General features: G+C 45.5%; 1 protein-coding gene across 1 annotated transcript in view; it reads left to right on the forward strand.

Annotated features, from left to right (window-relative positions):
* Window positions 1-2,311: 2,311 nt before the first annotated feature.
* GHR (growth hormone receptor) overlaps window positions 2,312-23,528 on the forward strand; it is a 190,310-nt gene continuing 169,093 nt past the window's right edge. Inside the window, exon 1 of the mRNA XM_054986473.1 lies at window positions 2,312-2,708. The gene's annotated coding sequence lies outside the window, so the exon portion shown is untranslated. The remainder of the gene's footprint in view (window positions 2,709-23,528) is intronic.

The following is a 23,528-nucleotide window of genomic DNA, read 5'->3' on the forward strand; positions in this document are numbered from 1 at the left end:
TGCGAAGATTTCATATGAGGTACAATACTGGGAAATAGAAATGTTTTTTATGCTAGAAGCAATAATGCATTTTTAAAAGGTAGGTACAGCAGTTCATTTTCTATTCAAATAGCTGTTGCTGCTGAGCTGGATTGTAGCCCCTCAGTCAAGAAAGCAATTTACTGAATCTTGTGAAAGTTAACAAAACTGCAGATGTTGTTACTAGTGGTTCTTGCTCCCTTTTCAGCAGATATGACTCATGACATCTTGGTGCCTATAACAGAAACCAGAGTGGTTCCTATAGTAGTAAAAATATTCTAACAAGATAAATATTTATCAGTTTGTTCTCCTTTATTGAGAGTTTATTAGGCCAAGGCATGCTTTAAAATACGTATTAGGTACATGCGGACACAAGATGTATATAATAAAACAGACTGACACCTAACCATTGTCCTGAGGGAGAAGTCCAGGAAAAACTTTGACTCATCTAGCAACTTCTTATCTTCTTTGCAGAAGTTCCTCTCAAGCCTTAAGAATAAGTCTATCCCCCTTAATTCCTGAGATGAGGGGATCCTCAGTGTTTTACAAAAGGGGTCAACTCCCTTCAAACTGTTGGAATTGTGTAACTGAATTCTCTTCCTTGGAGAAAAATCTCTCCCTAGAGGGGAGAAAACTAGATGTTAGAATTGTGTGTCACCTGCCCCCATCCCAGCGTATAGGAAAGAGATTTGTGCCTCTTGTATGCTAAATTTTATTCAGTTATTTATAAGCTTACTGGGCCTGTGACATCAATTTTATTCAAGCTTGTGTTTCTGTTTTTTTTTGTGACTTGTAATGGCCTATGGCTGAATACAATAAACTTTTCTACTACTGGGCCTGTGGTTTTATTGGGATTTTAAAAACAGGTAGTGGATACCACCACAAAATGGCTGCCATGAGGGGCTGTGCAAACAACCATCACATGGTTGCCATAATCACAAAATGTTGGGAGGTTCTTTGTATGAAGAAGGCAACTTTTTTGAATGGGTGTCCTTTCAGCCTCTAGACTCTTCTGAAACACCTCCTGCTCCAATGAAGTGAAGGACCGCTAGGAATGGCTATTTGCTTTGAGGAAGACACACTTTGGAGAAGAAGGAAGTGAGTCTTAAGAAACACATAAGTGAATACCAAGGCACCCATCATGGAGTATCTGCTCTATAACAATAAACACTTGGAATATAGAATCAGCAGGGAACTTCTGAAGCACAACCAGCCTTTGTCTTTTTGAAATCACAATGCACTTCTGCGACACTGGACATAAATTAACACAAGCCACCATCTCCTGCAATGAGGGCACAGAGCACGGAAAGATCCAGGATTTGCGTTCAGTGGCACCATAGAGACCAACTAGATTTCCAGGGTATTAGCTTTCAAGAGTCAAAGCTCCCTTTGTCAGATATGAGTAGAAAAAGGAAAGAGTCCTTATAATTCAGGCAGAGGGTGGGAGGGATATTGTAAATTAAAGTGTCAGGAAGCTTGCTATAATACATGTTGTAATTAGCGAAGTGCATAAAATTAGCATTTGTAATGCAAGAAAAATCCTATGTCCTGACTCAACCCTGGGGGGATCCATAGGATTTTTCTGCTGTTACAGATGCCGATTTTCTGGACTTTGCACTCATGCTTTATCAAGTTAATTACTACATGTATTATTGCTAGCTTCCTGACACTCTAATTTACCATACCCCTCCAGCTCATACTCTAGTTGGTCTTTAAAGTGCTACTGGACCTGAATCTTGCTGTCCAAGATGCTGTATCTCTGAACTCTAGGGAAGATGGAATGGGGTGGGGGCTGGAAACGGGATTCTCTAGGAAATGCCTCTCCTCTCTCAGCAGGCCAGAAGTCAGTATCCGTTGCCCTCTTTGCTCCGAACACGAGAAGGCGCTCTTCCACAGCGCCCTCTCCGACACTCCACCGGGGAACGTTTGTTTATTCGGCTTAAGCCGGTCATTCTCCTCCACCCTCCGCCGCCGCCCCCAGGAATACACGGCCGGCGGCGAAGCTGTTTGCTGGCTCAGCGGATATCGCAGCGCCGCTGAGACAATACGCAACGCGCTCCAACCAGGGGTGCGTTGCGGGCGCGCGTTTGGTCCGCCGCCCGTTACTTTCGCCACAACCCAAAGCAACTTGGCCACTGGCCACCGCCGAGCCTTCCCATCGGCTCCGGCCTGGAGAGGCAGCCCTGCAGTCCCCAGGTTCTCTCTCTAGGTGGAGCCCCCCCCCCAAAAGAAAGGACAACTTTTAGTTTAAATTTTGAAGAAAAAAATCCAGGCCAGAAGTAGCCCGCAGCAAACCCCGACTCCTGGGCTGGGCAGCCAGCGGAGCGCCCGGGAACGCCGCGAGCCGCGCTGTCCCCTCCCAGCCGCCCCCTCCGGCCAGCGAGCCCCCTCCCGCCTCTCTGCCCTCCCCGCTCGGAGCGTGCAGACGTGACCCTCGCTTAAAAGCAGCCTTGCACCCGCTGCCGCCACCCGCCCCGGCTCGCTCGCTCTCCAAGAGCCGACGCTTCCGAGCCCTCCGGCGGAGCGCAGCGGTAGCTGCCGCTGCAGCAGCTGCCATGGAGCGGGGAACAGGCGGCGGCCGCAAGTGAGCTCGATCCAGCGGCCGGACAGCCCAGCAGGCTGGGGGATACAGCCAGGGGCCGAGGCGGAGGGAGCCGGAGCCGTCTTTTCGCGCGCCTCTGTCGAAGCAGGTAAGGGCGCCCGCTGGCCTCGCTTTTACCCCGGGGCTTGTTCGTCTTGCCCTCGCAGCCAGAAGGCGGGATCGCAGCTCGACCTGCCTTTGGAGCACGGGGGCTGGGCGAAGGGGGCCGCGTGCCCAGCCTGGGCCATCTGCTGCTGCTTTCCGCGGCGGGACAAATCCTTCTCGGGGAGAGAACGGGAGCTGTGCGCGCTGGACGCGTCTCGGGTGGAAGGGCGCAGCCGCCTGTTGCTGGCGAACTTCGAGGAAGTTTGGGAGAGCGAGCGGGCGAGGGCTGAGATTCGCTTCCTCCGGGCAGGGGAAGTTGGGAGAGGAGCTGGAAGCCGGGGAGAGGAGGGGAAGGGGCCGCCAGGCTCCGGGTGGGTTTTGTTTGGACCGGTCCAGATTCTACCATGCCATCCTGCCCGCCTGTCTGGAATCGGCAGGTTTGGGGGCTTGGTGGATTTATTGCATTTTATTGCATTGCAGCCTCTTACATTGTTGATTGAAACGTCTTTGGAAACGGACTCTGCTGACCTGCACTGTGTGATCCGCCTTGAGTTGCAGCGAGAAAGGCGGAGTATTACTGTTGTTGTTGTTGTTGATCATCATCATCATCAACAACAACAATAATAATAATGAGTTGCTCCCCCCTTCTGAACAGATACACGAGTTATTCATGAGTTTTTGGACCAACTGCGGGTGGATAGGGCTTCTTTAGTGGAAAGGAGTGCAAGATTGCTTGAGGAGTGGATGGTGTTTAGTTGCTGTAAGCTGGGAGCAGCTCTGGAGCTAAGACAAACCCCACTCACCATGACCCACTAGCTGTACATGTATTTTTTTCTCCAGCCATGTTTAAACCTTTTCTTTTGCAAATGTTAACAGAATCTCTCTCTTCTTTTGTTGTTCCTGAATGGTAGATGTCATTATATTTAGTATTAAGAGCGGTTCCTAAACTTTCCCATCAGTTACTTATTCCCCTTATTCAATTCAATTTCATTTAATACACCCGCCTCTTCAAAGGAACAGCAACCTGTCAGTTTCCTAGGATGGATGGAGATCACGTGCAGCTGGATCCTGTCCGTGATTACTTGGAAGTGCGCATATTTATTTGCATTCAGTGGCATTTATCCCCATAGCACTGCAAACTTAGTGCTACTCCTTATTTAGCCACCCTTTGGTCACACATTCAATATGGTTTAAAGTCCTCTGTATTTATTTAAAAGGTTAAATATGTTTCTTGGCTTCAAAGAAATGTATATTTGCACAAACGTCAGTCTCCCTTACGCAATATCCCTGGTGCTTTGGCATTAACTGAACCTATTTGCGCTGCAATGTTAAACCAAGTGTGCTCAGACAAAGTGGTTGTATAGACATGTGTGTTGGTTAAATTGATGCGTTCCTGAGTTTTAGTTCCACTGCTTTCCCTCTATATCTGATGAAAGGAAATGGATAGATCCGACTTAACTTGAATACTTCTGAGGCTGTTCAGTGGAATTTATTTCTGAGCAAACATGCGTAGAACCAGGCTGTTAGTCGCATAGACTCTGATGAGGGGGAGCTAAACATACACATTATTTATTTAGTACACTTCAATCATTGTAGTGTTGATATTTTTCAACTCTTCTGTTGTATCCTCACAACAACCTAGTAAGGTAGGTTAAGCTAAGAAAGAGTGACTGGCTCAGAGTCCCCCAGCAAGCTTTAGGGCAGAAGGGGGATTGAATCTGGCTGTACAAGATTGTGTAGTCTGACACTCTTGACTACTACACCATACTGAATTTCTGTGTGCAGATCTCCCATTGACGTGCTTAGCTTTCCCATTGACACAACTGAGAGTTGACTTTGGCTGAATTTTGCCATACGGTTTTTAAAGTGATGAAAAGGTGGGTCTTTTGCCTGACTTTCTGAATAGGCTTCTAAGCAAACTGGTGAGTCTTGTGTGCTTTTGCAGAGAAACAAGGATGAGTACTTCTGTCTTTATCACAGAGTATACTCCTGTGAGTGCGTCTGCTGTGTCACATCATCTTCCACTGTCTGATCTAGCAACCTTGTGCATGTGTGGGATGAAGCGGCAGAGATTATGAATTCCTAGGGGATGAAGCTGCGCAGCGAAAGAAGTGTGTGGAGTCCTCTCAGAAATGTTTTTATTTCTGTTTACTAATTCATACTGTTTTGTTACATCATTTGACATGGTCTGACTCATTCCAAGGACTTGGGGTGGGTAATACATTCATCACAAAAGCTCCCAGTAACGCTGATTTAAAGTCTTTCTGTGCCCTTTCCTGTCTGTCCTTGCCTGCTAACAGTCACTTTACATATACTCATGAAACTGCCTTCATCGGTCTATCAATATTAGCGTTGTCTACTCTGACTGGTGGAAATCTTCTACATCTCCTACTTCCTGATCTTTTTAACTGGAGATACCATCAACTGAACATGGAACCTATTAAAAAGTGTGTGTGTGTGTACATATACACACACAGTGGCAGAGTATAACCATCACAGGGAGAACATGATGGGTGTTTGGAGCTGGTTGGCTGGTGTGAGTGTGAAAGAGAAAACAACAAGCTTGCCCTTAGCTTAGGTTTAGAAAAGAAATGAGTTCTTTATTGTAGGAACTCCATACTTTGATAGGAAAGAGGAGAGATTCCCATTTACCGATCTAGTCTAAGGACGGGCATGGATTTCAGGACAGGTCCTACATCCATGGTGCAAGATGGAGAGGAGAGATAGTTGTGTGAGGAAGAGAAGGATGTCACAAGGAGGAAGTCCTGAGATTAGCAATCTATACATCAAAGGATAATTCAGGGCAGTAAAGAGTAGAGAGTAAACAGATGCCCTGGCCCCTCTATCTTTCTAACTTTCTGGTTTGTCCCCCTCTAAAACCTGAAGAAAGGGACAGTGTTAAGTCCTCCTCTTCTAGGAGAACCTTCTGTGTGCAAAGCGGATGCTCTACAACTGAGCTACAGCATCACCACACCTCCCCCCTTCGAAAAAAATTGGATTTAAACGTTTTAGACTTAGACTTGAGCAACTGCAGATTCAGGGGAATTCCAATTTGCTTCATACTTGTCTGTTCTGATTTATTAGGTTTATATCCTATCCGGGCATGAGGGCTTTGTGAAGATTATGGCCTTACATAAATGTTGCGATGTCAGAATCCCCAAGCTCAGTGCCAACCCCTGACCCATTACAAAGTGTAACACCTCCATGTGTTTTCTTGCTCTCTCTTTCTACTCAACTTACTGTTGAGTAATTTGTTGATATGTCACCGTTGATGCAAAGGGAGGTGGGGAAGAGATGGGTGGCTCACTTGGACATATAGGGATTGGTTGTCACTTGATTACTTCAATTTTTTCCAGGGTCATGTGGCAGCCAGTGGGCTTCATCCACCCATTTTGACTTCAGCAACAGCCTGAACCCATTATGTGGACATTGATGACAGCTGCTGAACTCAGCTTGGATCGACGCTGGGCACCTGGTTGGCACATCTCCCAACAATTGCGTTCATGTGTCAAAAGTATATCCAGGAAGAGTTCATTGCATGGCGTTCACATGCAGACAACTGGCCTATGATAGTGTAGGTAGAAATAAGCAGGGCTGGCTAATCACAGACACAAGAGAATTTCCTATTGTCTTGGCGCAGTTCCAATGTAACATTCGCTCTTGGGCATCCTCCTCTGTTTTGGCATACTGTAGCTTTCCAGTCCAGGGGGCTGTTCTTGATTTACCGATCCTCAGAGATGAAGGTTCAGGGCCAAGCTACAAGTGACAAGAGGCACAGGTTGGACACTTGTCAGCTTCCCTCAAGTTTTGATGGGAAATGTAGGTGTCCTGGTCTTGCAGCTTGTCTCTCCGACTGCTGTCCAATGGACTTTTCAACTGTCACTTGTCCAACATTCCGCCAAGCTGCCTACATTTCCCATCAAAACTTGAGGGAAGCTGACAAGTGTCCAACCTGTGTCATTCGTCACTTGTAGTTTGGCCCTCAGTGCAGGGAAAATAGATGATTCCAGAGAAAGCCCTATCCGAATTGCTTTGTTCTCTTTTAAGGTGAGGCAGATCCTTCTGCAGAAGTTCTAGTCTTGACACTGCCCAGAAACTCCCTAACCATGAAGGCTGACCAACATGGGGGGTGGATTTTTAAATACGATTTTTAAAAAATTGAACGTAGCCTTCTGTGAGAAGGGTATTGAGATCTGATGATATTATTGCAAAGCAAACTGTATATCCCTTGATCTGAGGGTATCATGTCAACATGGCTAGAATGGGTAGCAAGTAAATACAGACCTGTTCTAACAGAGATCGTATCAGGCCCTGCACTGAGAAGGAGGGGGTTCCCTCTGTGAAGCAGAGCAGGTTGCTATTGGAAGCAGCTTAATTTAGGGTTGCCGTGTCCCCTTACCCAGTGGGAGGGGGGACCAGACGTTCATCTTTGCAGGTCCCTCACTCACACATGCTCCCAGTGCGGCCTGATAATGTCACTTCCGGAAGTGATGTCATCATGCCTGTGAGGATCACGCCCACTGTGCGCTGGCCTAGGAGGTTTCCAGCCTCCCAGGCCTGTTCCCTGGGGCCTTTCCCCACCACCAGCCAGGTGAATGGCAGCGGGGAGTGGGGGGGGGAGAAGCTGAGAGCAAGGGATCTCCTGACCCCACTGGATGATTGGCAGCCCTAAGCTGATCCCTTGGTGGGGTGAATTTGGCCTATTTGGATCAAGTATTGAAGTAGAGTAGAAACTAAATAAGGCAGCCAGCATCAGAGAGCTGTGTTGTTTTCTGTCCGGCCTCTTTCTTTGTGAGTTTTGCCTTGTATTAATTCTGCCCCATTTAATAACTTTTCTCCTATTTGCTGGCTTGCTATAATACTTGTTTAATAAACCTTTCCTTGTATTGTCGAAGGCTTTCACGGCCGGAGAACGATGGTTGTTGGGGGTTTTCCGGGCTGTATTGCCGTGGTCTTGGCATTGTAGTTCCTGACGTTTCGCCAGCAGCTGTGGCTGGCATCTTCAGAGTGGCATCTTCTGAAGATGCCAGCCACAGCTGCTGGCGAAACGTCAGGAACTACAATGCCAAGACCACGGCAATACAGCCCGGAAAACCCCCAACAACCATCAAACCTTTCCTTGTTTGCTCTGTCTGGGTTCTTACCTCAGATTTGGTAATATAATAGGTCACGCCTTGACTAAAGAAGGGATCCCTGGGGTCAGGGAGGGTGGTCTGGGCCTTCTCTAGAAAAGCTCTGGCAGAGTGGGGGCAGTTAGTTAAGACCCATGTAAGCTCCAAGTGTGAAGGGGGCAGGGGGAAAGGAGGGGTGCGTGGGGAGGGAGAGGTCCCTGGAAGGCAAAACCTGCCCACCTCCATTCGGTGACAGCTGCACTGGCTCAAACCCAAATAAAGTACAATGCCAACGTCAGGAGGCTTAAATGAGAAGTGGTTTGGGTCAGCTGTGCATAGAAGAAGATCCTCTTCTGAAGCCTTGCTCTCTGTCCCACCCCACCTCATCAGAGGAGAGGCAGCGATGACCAGAGGCAGGGCTTTTTCCGTGGTGGTGCCTCCTCCATGAGGCTTGCCTTGTTGCCAGTAGATTGCAAACCCCAGTTAGGAAACTCCTACAGATTTGGGAGTGGAGGCTGGAGATGGTGGGATTTGGGGAAGGGAGAGACCTCAGCAGGATATAATGCATCAGCAGGATATAATCCACCCTCCAAAGCAGCCATTTTCTCCAGAGGAGCTGATCTCTGTAGTCTGGAGATCAGTTGTTCCAGAAGATCTCCAGGTCCCACCTGGAGATTGGCAACCGTAGATGTCAGACTAAAATATCCTGTTTCATCACATCTTTTAACGAAGGGGTTTTATCTTTCAAATGTTTTACGGTCTGCTTCTGGCTTAAGGATCATTTTATCTGCGTCATGTTAGACTGTTCAGTGTGGGCTTTATGCTACTGTTATGCCCTGGCCGTTTTAATCAATTGGCCTGTTTTTTAATGGTTATGTTTTATAGTTTTGGCTTCTTCTTAATGGTTATCTTTTAATGGCTTTGTTGTTAATGGGTACGCTTTATGGTTCTGTATTATCTGTAAACTGCCTGGAGCAGGTCTCTGGAGCAGAGGCATATAAATTTTCTAAAGAAATCTATAAATACAGTGCCTGCAGGGAAGAGTCTGAACATCTTCTCGGATATCACTGCCCAGTAGCATATAGAAGGCAAGGCAGAAATGCATCTCCACCCTTGGGGTGAAGTACATTACCTGTTGTCAGAATAACCAGTCCCAGGTTCTCACCCAGGGGGGCGGGTTTGAGAAAATTTGAAAACCTCACATGCTATTATCACAAAACAGAAAGCCTTTGACAAATTTGTTCCAGATCTGGCAAATGTACTTGAAAAATCTCTAGGCTTGCCCCTTGGAGAAATAATTGTGTATGATGCATCCGCATGCTGTTTGATGTGGTTATGTGATGTTACTGAGCCACTGAAAAAGAGCAGCTATTGTCTTTTCTTGAACATAGCCCAGTCAGAGTTAATGGCAACAGACATCCAGCGAAAGTCATGGAATAGAAGTTCATCAGAACTAACTTAAGCTCAGGGCCAACTCAAGGTGTTTTGCTGTTGTAATTAATGTATGCCCCTTGATTTCTCTCATGCCATCATTTGCTGTGTCCCAAGCCTAGCCCATGTGATGTGCTGGCGGCACACTACTCACTGTACCGCCCCAAGCAGTACAGTGATTAGATGTTTTGTTTGAAGAACTGGTCTTGCTAAAGTCCCAATGTTAGTACTGAAATAGCAGTATGAGTCTAGGCATGTTCAGTATCCATCTATCTATCCATCTATCCTCTGTCATCTATCTATCATCTATCTCATATTTATACCCTGCCCACCCCACAAAAGGGCTCAGGGCGGCTAACAATAGGAAAATATTATACATTAAAATCATAAACAATTATCTAAAAACAATATTGCTCCCAGGTAAGACCCTGGAGACCCTGGAAAGCTACTAGCCCTGTTCACATGTCACATTGAATGCATGTACGTACTGCCTGTATATGCGTACATATTTTTGTAAGATACGAGCCAACGTGCATTCGCTTTACGAATGAAACCAGGGACCTGTCCCTGGATAAATATACGGTTGGTATCACATGTTCAGCTGTACATGCACTGAGTGTAACATGAGAATTGCTCAATGCCAGGGATTTTTTTCTGGGAAAAGAGGTGGTGGAACTCAGAGGGTTGCCCTTGGAGAAAATGGTCACAAGGCTGGTGGCCGAGCGGCGCGGAGGGCAATCTCAGTTCCCCTCTGTCTGGAGATCAGGGGGCAGGGCTACCAGCCATGTAACCATTTTCAAGAGGTTCCGGAACTCCGTTCCACCGTGTTCCTGCTGAAAAAAAGCCCTGCTCAATGCACATACAAAGAAGAACAATCAGGTGTACTCTGTACACAGATTGTATGTATGTTCACTGTAACTTGTGAACAGGGCTCCTGTCAGTCACGGTAGACAAGACAAGACCGACCTAGATAGACCAATGATAGGCAGATTTCTCTGTATTCTCACTGGCACCTCTCTAGACTTTGGCATTTGCCCACTGTGGGCTTCTAGACACCTTTGACAGTATCAAACTACCCCTTCCCCAGCAAGTAATGTTTGGTTCCAGCTCCCTCGGACTGTGTTTTGGATCTTTGCCCAAGTTCTCCTGTCTCTTTTAGTACACTGCTGATCATTGTACTGATCTCATTTGGGTTTTCTTTTGGTATGGATTTTTTTTTTGTCCTGCACGTTATATATTGGTTTTAAGTGTTTCCTTTGATAGTCTGCCACTTGGGAAAAGGTTACGAGATGCAGCAGGGATTTTTTTAAAAGGTAAAGAATAGATTGGCCTGAGCAGGAAACAGGATGTAGGACTAGATGGACCTTTGGCCTGGTCTCACGGGCTCTTCTTGTCTTCTGAAGGTCTCCTGTGCAAATCCTGTTAAAGTGAATGGAAGCTCATGGAAGCTGCACATCTCATTAATCTGTTGTATAATAAGCCTTAGTTAAGAAGCGATAGAATAAAGAAGTAATACATAATTGGCCTTGTATGGGAGACCCTTCCAGTGGATCGTGCACTTTTACTTCTCTCTCTCCTTTTTCTTTTCAAGTCTAAGAGCAAAACGATGGCCTTTCTTTCTCCCTACTTAGAAGTCTCATCTCTCAGCTCCACAGCTCAGTCCCATTTTACTCCAGCCACGTGCCACTTTTCAATGGGATTTATTTCCAAGTTCAAATCACAGATCTCCTCCTAATGGTCATGTAACACCACTGGAGAAAATCATTTGCACTTATTTATTTATTTGATTTATATACTGCTTCTCTTCAATTGAGAGCTCAACACAATTCACAACAATTTCCTCAGTTAAAAGCAATACAAAATATAATATATACAATAAATCACAATATAGTATAAATGCTTAAAACTGGTCTAGTCCCAACCCCAGACTATAAAATTCTGCAGATAACATACAATTGTGGGTATTCTTCTTTTTAATTGCTCGCCATGTTTTTTACAAATATATATTTACTGATGGTAGGCAAGGCCAAATGATAGCAGAAGCCAGACTAGAAGTCATGTACTGACATGTGAGCATGTACAGTTTAGCGTGATTGCAAATGACTGTCTTGTGTGTTGTGTAGCATTTTCTTCTTAGCATTTAAAACACCAAATGCACTGTGGCAGTTTGTACTGGGTTAGCTAGGTAATACTCCCATATTAACCTACCCAACCAGTCTTGTAATCTTCAGAGGTCCTGTTCAGATGCCCCAACCATCTGAGAGCCAAGCTACAAGTGACACAGGTTGGACACTTGTCAGCTTCCCTCAAGTTTTGATGGGGAATGTAGGTGTCCTGGTCTTGCAGCTTGGCTCTCCATTTAATTGAAGTTTACGGAGCGGCACTCTATGGGAGGGAGAACATGCGGTCGGGAGGGGATTGCAGGCATCTGGCACTCGCCGGGCACCCCCCTTCCCCTTTACTAGGTATGTGTGTGTGTGCGTGTGGGTTTCTGTAAACTTCAATTAAATGGAGAGCCTAGCTGTGTAAGACCAGGCTGCCTACATTTCCCATCGAAACTTGAGGGAAGCTGACAAGTGTCCAACCTGTGTCATGCGTCACTTGTAGCTTGGCTCTGAGAAAGACCCTTCTTGGTCATGGTGCCAAAACTTTGTTAATCCCTCCCCAGGGAGATTTGTTTGTCTTCCCCTTTTGCTGTCTTCCGCTAAAAGGTACACAAAGTACCAAAAAACATACAAAACCAAAAAAATGTACGAAATGTGTGTACCTTCTTCTAACCTTGATTTGTATATTATGAGAGCAACGTGGAACTGATAGTACACGGTCTGCACCCATGCCCCACTCCAGTAACATCTTGAAACAGGAACAGTACAGGTGAATAATAACACAAGCATCATTGTCCCCCAGAAGAAAGCGGTGTCCTCATTTTATGAGGCTGCGTAGCATGAAATGATTTGCCCTGTTGTTCTTCAGAAGGCCTGTTTGCTGCTGCATGGAATTTGTCCAGCTCTCTGGCAGTTGCTTTTTACAGAGAACCAGTACAGGGTAGTATCGGAGCAGGGAGAAAAATGTTGTAACCCATTTTGGGTCTCCATTGGGGCATAAAGCGGAGTATAAATATCAAAATAAAATAGAGCATAATGCATTATATGTAAAGAGTCTCAGGTCCAGTGTCAAGGATCTCAGGCAATAGGTGATGGAAAAAGAAATTCCTCTGCCTGTCAGAATAGACCAGTCTGAGCAGGGTGGAACAATGATCTGACTTAAGCATAAGGCTGCTTTGCGTGTTCTACCAATGTACTTCAAAAGAAATAGATCCAGAGAAGTTAGCCATGTTATTCTGTAGTTGCAAAATTGTAAAGAGTCCAATAGCACCTTGAAGACTAACCAACTTTATTGTAGCCTCAGCTTTCGATAACCACAGCTCTCTTTGTCAGATGAATGATGATGCATCTGACGAAGAAAGCTGTAGTTCTCAAAAGCTGACGATGCATCTGACGAAGAGAGCTGTGGTTCTCGAAAGCTGATGCTACAATAAAGTTGGTTAGTCTTAAAGGTGCTACTGGTCTATTTGCTGTACTTCAAAAGAAAGTGTATAAAATTCCTGCCTATATAAGGTTCAGATTACCCTTTGAGGAGGCTTAATTTCCCTCCAAGGTCATTGGTCATCAGGTTAATATGGTGAAGCAATTGCCAGAGTGAGCTGTCACAAGCCCAGATGGCATCCAACTGCAGATTTTTTTTTCTGAAGCAATTTACAGTTTAACTATTACTTATCTTACTTATTTTTTCTAGTCCCCTTTCTGCAATAAACCTTACTCCGGGCAATTTCTGACAGCATAAAAAAACCAAGAAAATACAAAATAAAACCCCCCTAAAATGGTTAAAAATATGAAACAGTATTTTAGCGCTGGCTTCCAGCAACGTTGGCTAAGATTGTCAAACTTCTCTGGCAGAATTCCAGGTATTTCATTAGATGTCTGTTGGTTGGATTTTCCAGGCTGGGTGAAGCTGCCCCTGTTGAATTTCTGGTGATGCTGCTGGAGTTCAAGGCACAAAGCCACCTTGAGAAATATTTCATAAAGAATGTGGCCTGCAAGTATTTTAAATAAGCAAATAGTAAGAACCAGTCTGAGATGGGGGAGAGGTGGCCGCTCTGAGTAATAGGCTAAGTGGAGCTCTGGGCAGAGAACCACGTTGCCTTGCCGGCTTCTGCCTCCCTTGCCTCCATCACCACCCCACACAGGCCAAGAAGTCCGATATAAACTTGGAAAGTTGAAAATTTAACCAACCTAAAATAAATCAGGAGCCACATAATGAACACCTTAAAAAAGACCGACCTAAAATCAAAACCCTTGATTCATTTACAATGGGAGTAACATAGGGGCTGCTTTTCTGCATCTCTTGTATAAACATACATTTTTATCTGGCCCTTCCTGCTGGGAGCTCAGAGCAGCATACATCTTTCTGCCCTGCTCCATTTTAGTCTAAGAGAGAGTGGCTGGCCTAAGGTTACCCAACAAGTTTCATGGGTGAGTGGGGATTTGAACCCAGGTCCTAATTCAACACTCTAACCACTGTGCTGTCACCAAGCTAGAGTCCCTACCCTACAAAACAGAATTTCAGCCTGTTTGTATTACTGAGTTAAGCATAACAGAATAAGGATTTTTCACTCTATCTTTGAACATAGCCTGCTGCTAGAAGTACACAGACAAGCAGCTGGTTCTGGAATTCAAATCTAGCATCATAATAGTTTTCCAGATTTTTTTTCGTTGCCTTGTTAAGCCCCTCTTCCCTACAAGAATTGCAGAGGTTGTATAAGTCTCTTCCAGACCGCAGCTAAATGATAGTGTTGAATTAGCCATTGTAATCAGTAAAGAGACAGTCTATATCACTAGCCATAGAGAGGCTGTGTGGTGCTGTGATTGCTGGAGTCTTCCAGTTAGGACTTGGTGTGCCTCTCTTGCTCTTTAAAAGAGCTCCTTGACAGTTCCTTGCTGCAGCTAAGAACTCCACTTCTTGCTCTGTCAAGGACAGGTGAGGGGAGCAGCAACCCATTATAGGCAAACTTACAAACTTAGAGCCTAGGATAGGCCAGTTTTTAGATTGTTCTCTGCAGCTGTGCCTGTACCAGTGGCTTGAGGGAAGGATAGTTCTTTTCCAGCTCAGATTAAAGCTGTTTGGAGAAATGTCCATTTTCCTGCCAAAAAAAGAGAACAAGATAAATAGGCCATATTCTCTCATGCCAGTCTGCCCCTCTAATGCAGCCATCCTGTGCAGAGTTGCTCCAGTCGAAGCTCATTGATTTAAATGGGCTTAGACTGGAGTAACTCTGTTTAGGATTACAATGTAAATCTCAGCCCCTGCAGCTGCATTCTGTTTCTTTAAAAATATATATCTATTGGGAAGAAATCACCACGGACAAGAACGATGCAGAAAGTATAGTTCGGCCTTAAGGGGTTGCTGCTGCAGATTCATGGCAGCAGAAGGCGAGAGAGATGCTGCCGGACGCATCAGGCGGACCTCAGAAAAGAATGGTGAGTTTCTCAATGCCAACAATGTTCTGTCCTGTCCCCTCCCTCCAGACGGCAACCCCTGCAGAAACCAGAGACGGGAGGAAGAACTGAGGAGGAGTCAGAGCGACTAAAAAAAAATCAACCAAAATAGAAATGAAAATTTAAGAATCCAATGATCAAGGAGCGCCCCAAATATATTACAAATGGTATAAAAATATGTGGATAGCGGAGAAAGAAATGCAAGCACTCCCATGCCAAAGCTCTACTGATAAAAAACCGGGTGTGAAGTATGTCAGAAAAGTATTTTCCACTAATCACACAGAATCCAAAATATGCAGGCAGACGGCTTTCCAGCGGGGAAATTGCATCATGCTGCTGTCTTGGCGGGGTGGGGGGGAGAACTTGGTTTGTACAGTGAGAAACTGAACGTAACTCTTCACATGGAGATTTCTTTTTAATCCCTGTTGGTCGGTCTTTCTTTCTTTCTTTCTTTCTTTCTTTCTTTCTTTCTTTCTTTCTTTCTTTCTTTCTTTCTTTCTTTCTTTCTTTCTTTCTTTCCCTTAAAGTCTTCCAGGGGAAAGCTGCAGAGATCTGCCAGTCTAACCCAAGGATAGGATGGGGTTGGTCTTTTATTTCCCCTTCACTTCTCTTTTAGGATCCCCTTTTGCACCAGGGGTGCATCAGTATTGGAGTATGAATGATAAAAATGCCATGCATTTAAGCAAGGATGCCAACAGGCCTGGAGGGGGGGAAATGTCCTGTCCCTTTGACAGAAGCTTAATGTGAGGAAATGGGCAAATGAAGCTTTATATGGCATGGAGATAAATAACATCATCATGTGGTAAATAACATGTTAAAGGGGCATGATTCCCCCCGCCCCCGCTTCAGACAACACTGATTTAAAGGAGGAGAACAACGGGCAACCCTGATATGGAATCAGAGGAGAACAACAAGACCAGGGAACCACAACTATATATAGATTTTTGTTAATCAATTTTTGAAGTGCAAAAGTGCAAAAGTGCCAATGTGAATAAATACAACAATAATTACAATACAATTACACAATACAAAATTACAAAGTCCATTCAAAGTCCGTAAAGCTCTTTCAACATATTTAAAGTGCAAGATGCCAACAGTAATAGAAAAGCCAGTAGGTAGGGAGTAGTGCAAGATGTTTTTTCTTTCACAGTCCAACAGCTTGAATTAACACATCAAAAATCGTCAACGGGAGTATGCAGGCAATTTTTCATTAACGCGTTTTGTGAGTAAGAACTCACTTCATCCTGGGCATAAAACAGTTCGGACCAGACACACTGCAAGCATAAAAATGCATTGTAATGAACAATTACTCATACACCATTCCGCATTAAACGATACTCAAAATCATACTCACGGTGCGTTACATGCTCAAGATACACTCTCCTACGGCTCATGAAAGGATGGTATTAACGGACTGGTGATGAATGAAAATGGCTACTGTATATATTGCAATGGGGCTGAATTGCTTAATGTTCTATGTAAATCAGTCACAGCTGGAGGAAAATCTGGAAAGACCTCACAACTTACAGTGAAGTCGCTGGGGATCATAAGAAACAAGAGAACATGATTTCCAAATTCAGTCCATGCGGTGTTAAGGACTGAAGTTTGAAAATCCACTTGGATTCCAATTGCATAAGAATTTTACCTATATCCAAAACATGTGGGCGGTCCAAATGTTCAAGCACAGAGACTTTAAAATCGTTGTATGGGTGTTTGCACTCATGGAAATGGCTCACTAAGGGTGCCTCAAGCACTCCGTTCCTGATCCTGGAGATATGTTCTTGAATTCTTATCCTTAGGGGGTGGGTAGTGCTGCCTATATATAACAAGGGGCATTTGCATTGAATGATATAAACAACATTCGCGGACTTGCAATTGGAAAAGTTATTCCGGTGAAAGGAATAAGCCGGTAGAATCTGGTCAAGCCTAACCATATGGCTGCACACATTGCATGTGCCACATGCAAAGTGGCCCTTGGGCATGTTTGTGCGTGGGGGGGGGGTACTAGAAAACTCCAACCTAATCAGGATGTCCCTGATGGATTTCGTCCGTCTATAGCCGACTGACAGTCCCGATTCACACCCACGGACATCGGCTATAATATGCCAGTGCTGTCTTATAATGGAAGTAATTCTGGGGTCCAGGGGGGTATATTCTAATCCCCATTTGATTCTATTATCCAATGCCCTCCGTCTAGGGGTAAATGCCATGCATTTAAGCAAGGATGCCAACAGGCCTGGAGGGGGGGTGGAAGTGTCCTGTCCCTTTGACAGAAGCTTAATGTGAGGAAATGGGCAAATGAAGCTTTATATGGCATGGAGATAAATAACATCATCATGTGGTAAATAACATGTTAAAGGGGCATGATTCCCCCCCCCCCGCTTCAGACAACACTGATTTAAAAGCAGTTGCCAACTGATCAGAAAAATACCAATCTGGTATTGTTATTGCTTTTATCTGGAGTTTAATCTCTCGAAGGTTCCAAGCAGAGATCTTTCCCATCTCTTCTTATCTGATTCTTTTTAATGGAGATGCTAGATAATGAACCTGGGACCTTCCATGTACAAAACTGAAGCTCTTCGCTGTCTTGTGCTCACATCCGAATAACTGATGAGATAGTAAACTTGTATGCAGGGTTTTTTTTCTGGGAAAAGAGGTGGTGGAACTCAGTGGGTTGCCCTCGGAGAAAATGGTCACATGGCTGGTGGCCCCGCCCCCGATCTCCAGACAGAGGGGAGTTGAGATTGCCTTCCGCGCCGCTCGGAGGTTCCAGAACTCAAGAGGTTCCAGAACTACGTTCCACCGTGTTCCAGCTGAAAAAAAGCCCTGCTTGTATGTATTAACACTGTAGTCCTTCAGACTGCAGTTAGGAGTTCACATGACCGAATATTCCTCCATGTGAAAAGGGGGGGGAAATACCCCTGCATGTAGTTGCGCCAGAGGAAGGCTAGGCTGGAACCCTTTTCGTGTGCAAGAGCATTTGATCCTGAAACATTCCACCCAATCTCTGAAGTTTCAGGAGCACAACTATGGCTTTACTCCTTCCCCGTCTGCATTTCCTGAGATTAATTGGTTTTAGCTGGAAGGAAGCCTATTTAGGCTTGTCGCCTTGTAACCTAATCCCATCCCTATTTACTCAGAAATAAGGTTTTTAACCATTTTAGGTGGAAAATGGTAATATTTATTAGTTATTTAAAAGATTTATAGCTCACCTGTCAGCCAAATTAGGGCCATCGCACTGGCATTTACAGTGTAATCCTAAGAAGAATGACAAATTCCTAATACTATAGAAGGGTGGGACTCTTAGAATTGCTGATAAAATTAGAGATGGGCACGAACCCAAATATGAACCAAAAAAACCCATGAACCAGCCCGGTTCGTGGTTGGCAAACCAGTGGTTTGTGGAAGCTCGTTTCCATGATCTTCCACGAACTGGTCTACTGGTTCGTTTGGTTCGTATTAAAGGGGCAGTTTAAATGGCTATTTCCCCAGGGAAATGGCCCTGTAAACTTCTCCTGCCGTTTGCAAGTGGCAGGTCCCTTTAAACTGTCAGCTGGAAGGCAGCAGGGGGGGATCCCCCCCTCGCCGGCTGCCAGCTGATAGTTTAAAGGAACCTACTGCTTGCAAGCGACAAGGCCCTTTAAACGGCCTAAACTCCAGTCCCAGCTCCACACTTAGCTTGCCCAGCCGCCCTGCGGGCCTGTGGCTTCCTCTCCCTTCTCCCGCGAGGGGCAGAAAGGCCGTTTTTGGCCTCTTCCGCTGCTGCGTGTGCCTGCAGGGTGGCAGAGGAGGCCAAAAATGGGCTTCCCGCCCCTCAAATGGCTGCCCTGTGGGCCATGTGGCAGCAGAGGAGGCTGAAAATGGCCTACTCTGCTGCCGTGGCAGCCATTTGAGGGACGGGAAGTCCGTTTTGGGCCTCATCTGCCACTCCGCGGGCCCACGCAATGGCGGAAGGCCAAATACGGCCTTCCCGCCCCTCGCGGGAGGTGGGGGAAAATACTGCGGACTTGCAGGGTGGCTGGGCAAGGTAAATGTGGGTCTGGGGACTGCGGTTTGGGCTGTTTAAAGGGCCCTGCCGCTTGCAAATGGCAGGTCTCTTTAAACTATCAGCTGGCAGGGGGGATCCCCCCACCGCCTGCTGGCTGATAGTTTAAAGGGACCTGCTCCTTGCAAGGTAGGAAAGGGCCCTTTAAACTGTCGAATGCCCCTTTCCATGCCGCTGCTAAGTGGTCAAAAAGGGACATTTAAACCCCACGAACCATGAACTGGTACGTGAACTTGCCCCAGTTCATGCCAGTTGGTGGTTCCTGGTTTGTGAAAACCCACGAACCCTGAACCTCGTGGTTTGGGTTTTTGTGGTTCGTGCCCATCTCTAGATAAAATATCACTAACAGTGAAATCCTAAGCAGAGTTACTCCAGTCTAGGCCCATTGATTTCAGTGGGTTTAGAATGGGGTTATTCTGCTTAGGATTTCACTGTAAATCTTTGTGGTTTCAATGGGACTTACTTCCAAGTAAATGTGTTTAGGGTTACAAAGTTAAGGATTCAAGAGCTGGCACTGATTTCTCAGCATGCACATGCCAGTGTGGTATAGTGGCTATGGTATCTGGTTAAGATTAGGGTGAGTTCAAATCCTGCAAAGCTCACTGTGTGTCTTTGGGCCAGTGACTACTGCTCAACCAAACCTACCTGATAGGGTTGTTGTGTGGAAAGGAAACCCTTAGCTTCTTAGAGGATGGATAAAGGTATAGGTTACTGATTCATCGAGAATCATTATAGAAAGCCTCAAAAGTGGCATCATGTAGAAGCTGTGAAGCAGGTGCAGTCCTCTTGTCAAAATAAACAATGGTGCCACTGGTACATCAGAAAAGATCTTAGGGCGGGGAAGGTTGCCTGCTTTGCCAGCACAATATCATTGACTGTGAGTCTTTAAAAAAAAACACAAGGTGGGTTAGCATGCTGTAAATGAATGTAATGCGATGCTGGCATTGGACGGATGTTGTGGTGTCATAATAACCTGCATCTGTGCTGATGAAGTGAATACAGGAACATGACATTCAGTGCTTTACTCTATGATCTGAAACTCTTTTAAACATTACAACCACATGGACCCAGAGCCCAGTAATGGAAGCTTGTGCTGCCTGCAATATGGATGGTCATGATTTTGTGCAAAGAGGACAGCATGGATTATCTAATGTGTGTACAGCTTCAGTGCCTTCTATACAAAACTGTGATAAATCTAGGGATCCGTTCCAACCTACCAAAGCTGTATGCACATTGAAAATTCATGTGTTTCCCCGACACAGCAACCACACCATATCGGGAAAGGTTATGTACAGCTGGCAGGCTCCCGGTATGCATGGATGTCATGTCTGAAAAGTTCTCCAGCGATTGCATTAAAGTGGATTTTAGGGATCAGCTGCTAGGTAAAATAACTTTTGCTTCCCTGTCAAAAGAGAAAGAGAGAGATTCACTTTGATAGTTCCTTAAGCAAACATGCTCTGGAAAATCCACTAAAGCAAACGAGAAGGAAATCTGTCCATCTCCAAGCAGAGTGGTGAAACCCTGAATGTTTTAGAGGATGCTGGAAAAGTGCTGTCAACAAGACTAGAATAATACCGAGTAGTTGCCTGCAGCACGATTGCTGATTCAGAAGAAGCATTTAGATTGAGGCTCACTTGGCTCTGGGTCAGTGAAAGATGCCTACAGTTCTTTCCCGGGGATTAGAGTAATAACTGTGGAGTTTGAGCTGAGCCACTCCATGGAGAGTTTTCCCCTTCAGACCAAGCCGTTGTTTATAAGACTTAGCAAAGATAAATGCTATCCGGTTTAGAGCTCTGATTGGGTAACTGCAGGGATGCTCCCTGAGGTCGGTTGCAAAATGAGAATGTTCCCTTACGGTCCCTGGCACCCAGTCAGATTCATAAGCACTGCCATTCCAAGCAATAATGGGTTCAGTTTCTGAAATACTTGGAAAATGCTATTGACTTTTGGGTACGCAGGGTCATTGTTCTCATTAGGTTCAATCATGCTGCAAAGCACCCAGCTGTCCCTGCACTCCACCGATTCACCATTTGTTCGCCTTTCTACTGGAGGAGTCTTTTTTTTTCTGGAAGGTTGGTGGTAACGGAGACTAAATGGTGTGAAAGGTACTCAGTCTCTCTTATTTATTATTATTTATTTATTTATTTGACTTATAGTCCGCTCTCCCTGCAGTGCAGGCTTGGAGCGGATCACAACCTGATTAAAATACAATACATTATACAATAAATAGAAACACAGCTAAAACAGTTAAAACTGGCAGCAGAATTCAAGACAGCAGATTTCACAGTCCTGCATAATCACTGGGTCCACGGAGGCTGGTGTGTACTACAATGAACTAAAAACCAGGAGGGGGTCTTCCCTCCACTTGATAGGAGGCCAAGAGGAGGCCCACCTGCCTCAACCTCCTTCCTCCTTGTTGGAAGGAGATAGAGGTGAGAAGACATGGAAAGTTTAAGGATATAAGAAGTTATTCCGAGAAAGTCATCGTCAGGGTCAGTGGATAATGTCCATCCTCCACATCTAAACATTGCTCTGCAAACTTGGGCGATCTGTTTCTTTGCAATGGGGATATCTTTCCATGTTGGGTCAAATCCTTCTTGGGGAGGGAAAGGGAGAGACAGAAAACAGGAGTTGTGTGTGGGGCGCATGTTTGTTATGTCTTGAGCAGAATGGTGGACCCCAGGTGAACTTTGAGGAAGTTTTGGGAAAGTGAGCATACGAGGGCTAAGATTTGCTTCTTCTGGCCTTGGAAAGTTGGGAGGGGACAAAGTTGGGAGAGGAGCTGTAATCTGGGAGATGAGGTCAAAGGGGCTGTGAGACGGGGCGGTTTTTGTTTTTGGCTGTCCCAGACTTTACCATACCAGCCTGCCTGCCTGGAAATGGTAGGTTTGGGGGCTTGGTGGTTTTATTACATTTTATTGCATTGCATTCGTAGACCCTATTACCTTATTTAAATGTCTGTAGTGTACTGTTTCAGGCTGTATAATCCGCCTTGAGTCTCAGTGAGAAAGGTGGGCTATAAATAACGTAAATAAATAATAATAATAATAATTCCCTGGTCCCTCAGGTCCATTGCTGGAACCAGAACCTCATAAGCAGTAGGCAGAAAGGCCTTCTCTGTAGCCCAAGGAAGGGCAGAAGGCTTCTGGTAGGCTGGACCTATCTAGGGACTTCATACTTCCAGCTTGGTGGATTAAGTTGCACACCTCTATTCCCTTCACTGCTGGAAGAGAATCAGCATGGCATAGTGGTTAGAGGTTAGACTAGGGACAACCAGGTTTGAATCCCCGCTCTGCCATGGAGACTTTCAGGGTGACCTTGTTCCTGTCACGATCTCTCAGCCTAACTTTCTTCACAAGATGGTTGTTTTGAGTTCCTACAATAAAGAACTCTTATTTCTTTTCAAAATATAAAGCAAGTGTATGATTTGTTATTTTTTTGTTATTTGTTATTTTCATTCACTGAGTGAGGTCTCAAGCTCAAGTTAGGAAGTTCCTGGTTCAGTCTTCAGCTGCATCCACATGCCGATGATTTACCATGTTCTTTCCATTGCCACTGTATCCACATGGTAATTTTTCCTGTTCTTTTTTTTGCCTCATGCCCTTCCAGCCTCCATTACCCCTGCACCACCATGCCAGCAAAGGGCTTTTCCGGGTCTTAAGAAAACTAATTGACAAATAGCTATAACGTTAACTGCAGTGATATGTTAATTACTGATTATAAGATATGGGAATATGTCAATTACTGATTTTTGTATAAATCCCTAAAAAATCCTCCAGTGGTGCAGAGGGGGCATAGCAACCACAGGGAACCGGAGAAAGGAAAATGGCACAGATGTGCCTGGGACGTTCCTGTCCACACATGTGCAAAGATGCTTCTTTCATAAGAGATCATAACAAAACCAGGTTTGGGAAAGATTGAAGTAGGGGTGTGCAAGCCAAAAATTTTCGGCTATAGCCGAAAGTAGAAAGCCGAAAGAAGATTCTCTATCGTTAAAGCCGAAAGCCGAAACAAGAATCTCTTTCGGCTTTCGGCTTTCGGGATTCTTTCGGCATTATTTCGGCATTCTTTCAGCTTTTTTCTAAGGGAAAATGCCTCCGTCTTTCAGGACGCCTGGAGGAGGCATTTTCCCACTGAATAAGCCCAAAATTGGAGGGGACCTTCCTCTAACCCTTCTCTAACAACCACCCAAGTTTCAGACAGATTGGACTTTGGGGGGCCATGTTATGGCCCCCCAAAGCAGGTCCCCCCATCCTCCCATAAGAAAGCGAAGGAGCAGCATATTGTTAGCATGCTGCTGCTAATCTTTCTTCATTATTTCCTATGGGGAAAAAATGAAGAAGCAGGCTTCCTTTGCCAGGGGTGGCATTTTGCATGCAAAATGCCCCCCAACCCTCTGGGGCCCTTCTCCCACCCCTCCTCCCACCCCCCACCAAGGCTCAGCCTGCTCCCACTTGGGGGGGCATTTCATGGCCTCCCCAAGTAGGTGCTCTGCTCTCATCTCTACCACTGACAGCTGGGAGAGGCTTGTCTTGCCAGGGGTGGCATTTTGCATGCAAAATGCCCCCCAGCCCTCTGGGGCCCTTCTCCCACCCTTCCTCCCACCCCCCACCAAGGCTCAGACTGCTCCCACTTGGGGGGGGCCATTTCATGGCCTCCCCAAGTAGGTCCTCTCAGCCCCT

Source organism: Eublepharis macularius, chromosome 8 (genome assembly GCF_028583425.1).
Source record: "Eublepharis macularius isolate TG4126 chromosome 8, MPM_Emac_v1.0, whole genome shotgun sequence".
Classification (NCBI taxonomy): domain Eukaryota; kingdom Metazoa; phylum Chordata; class Lepidosauria; order Squamata; family Eublepharidae; genus Eublepharis; species Eublepharis macularius.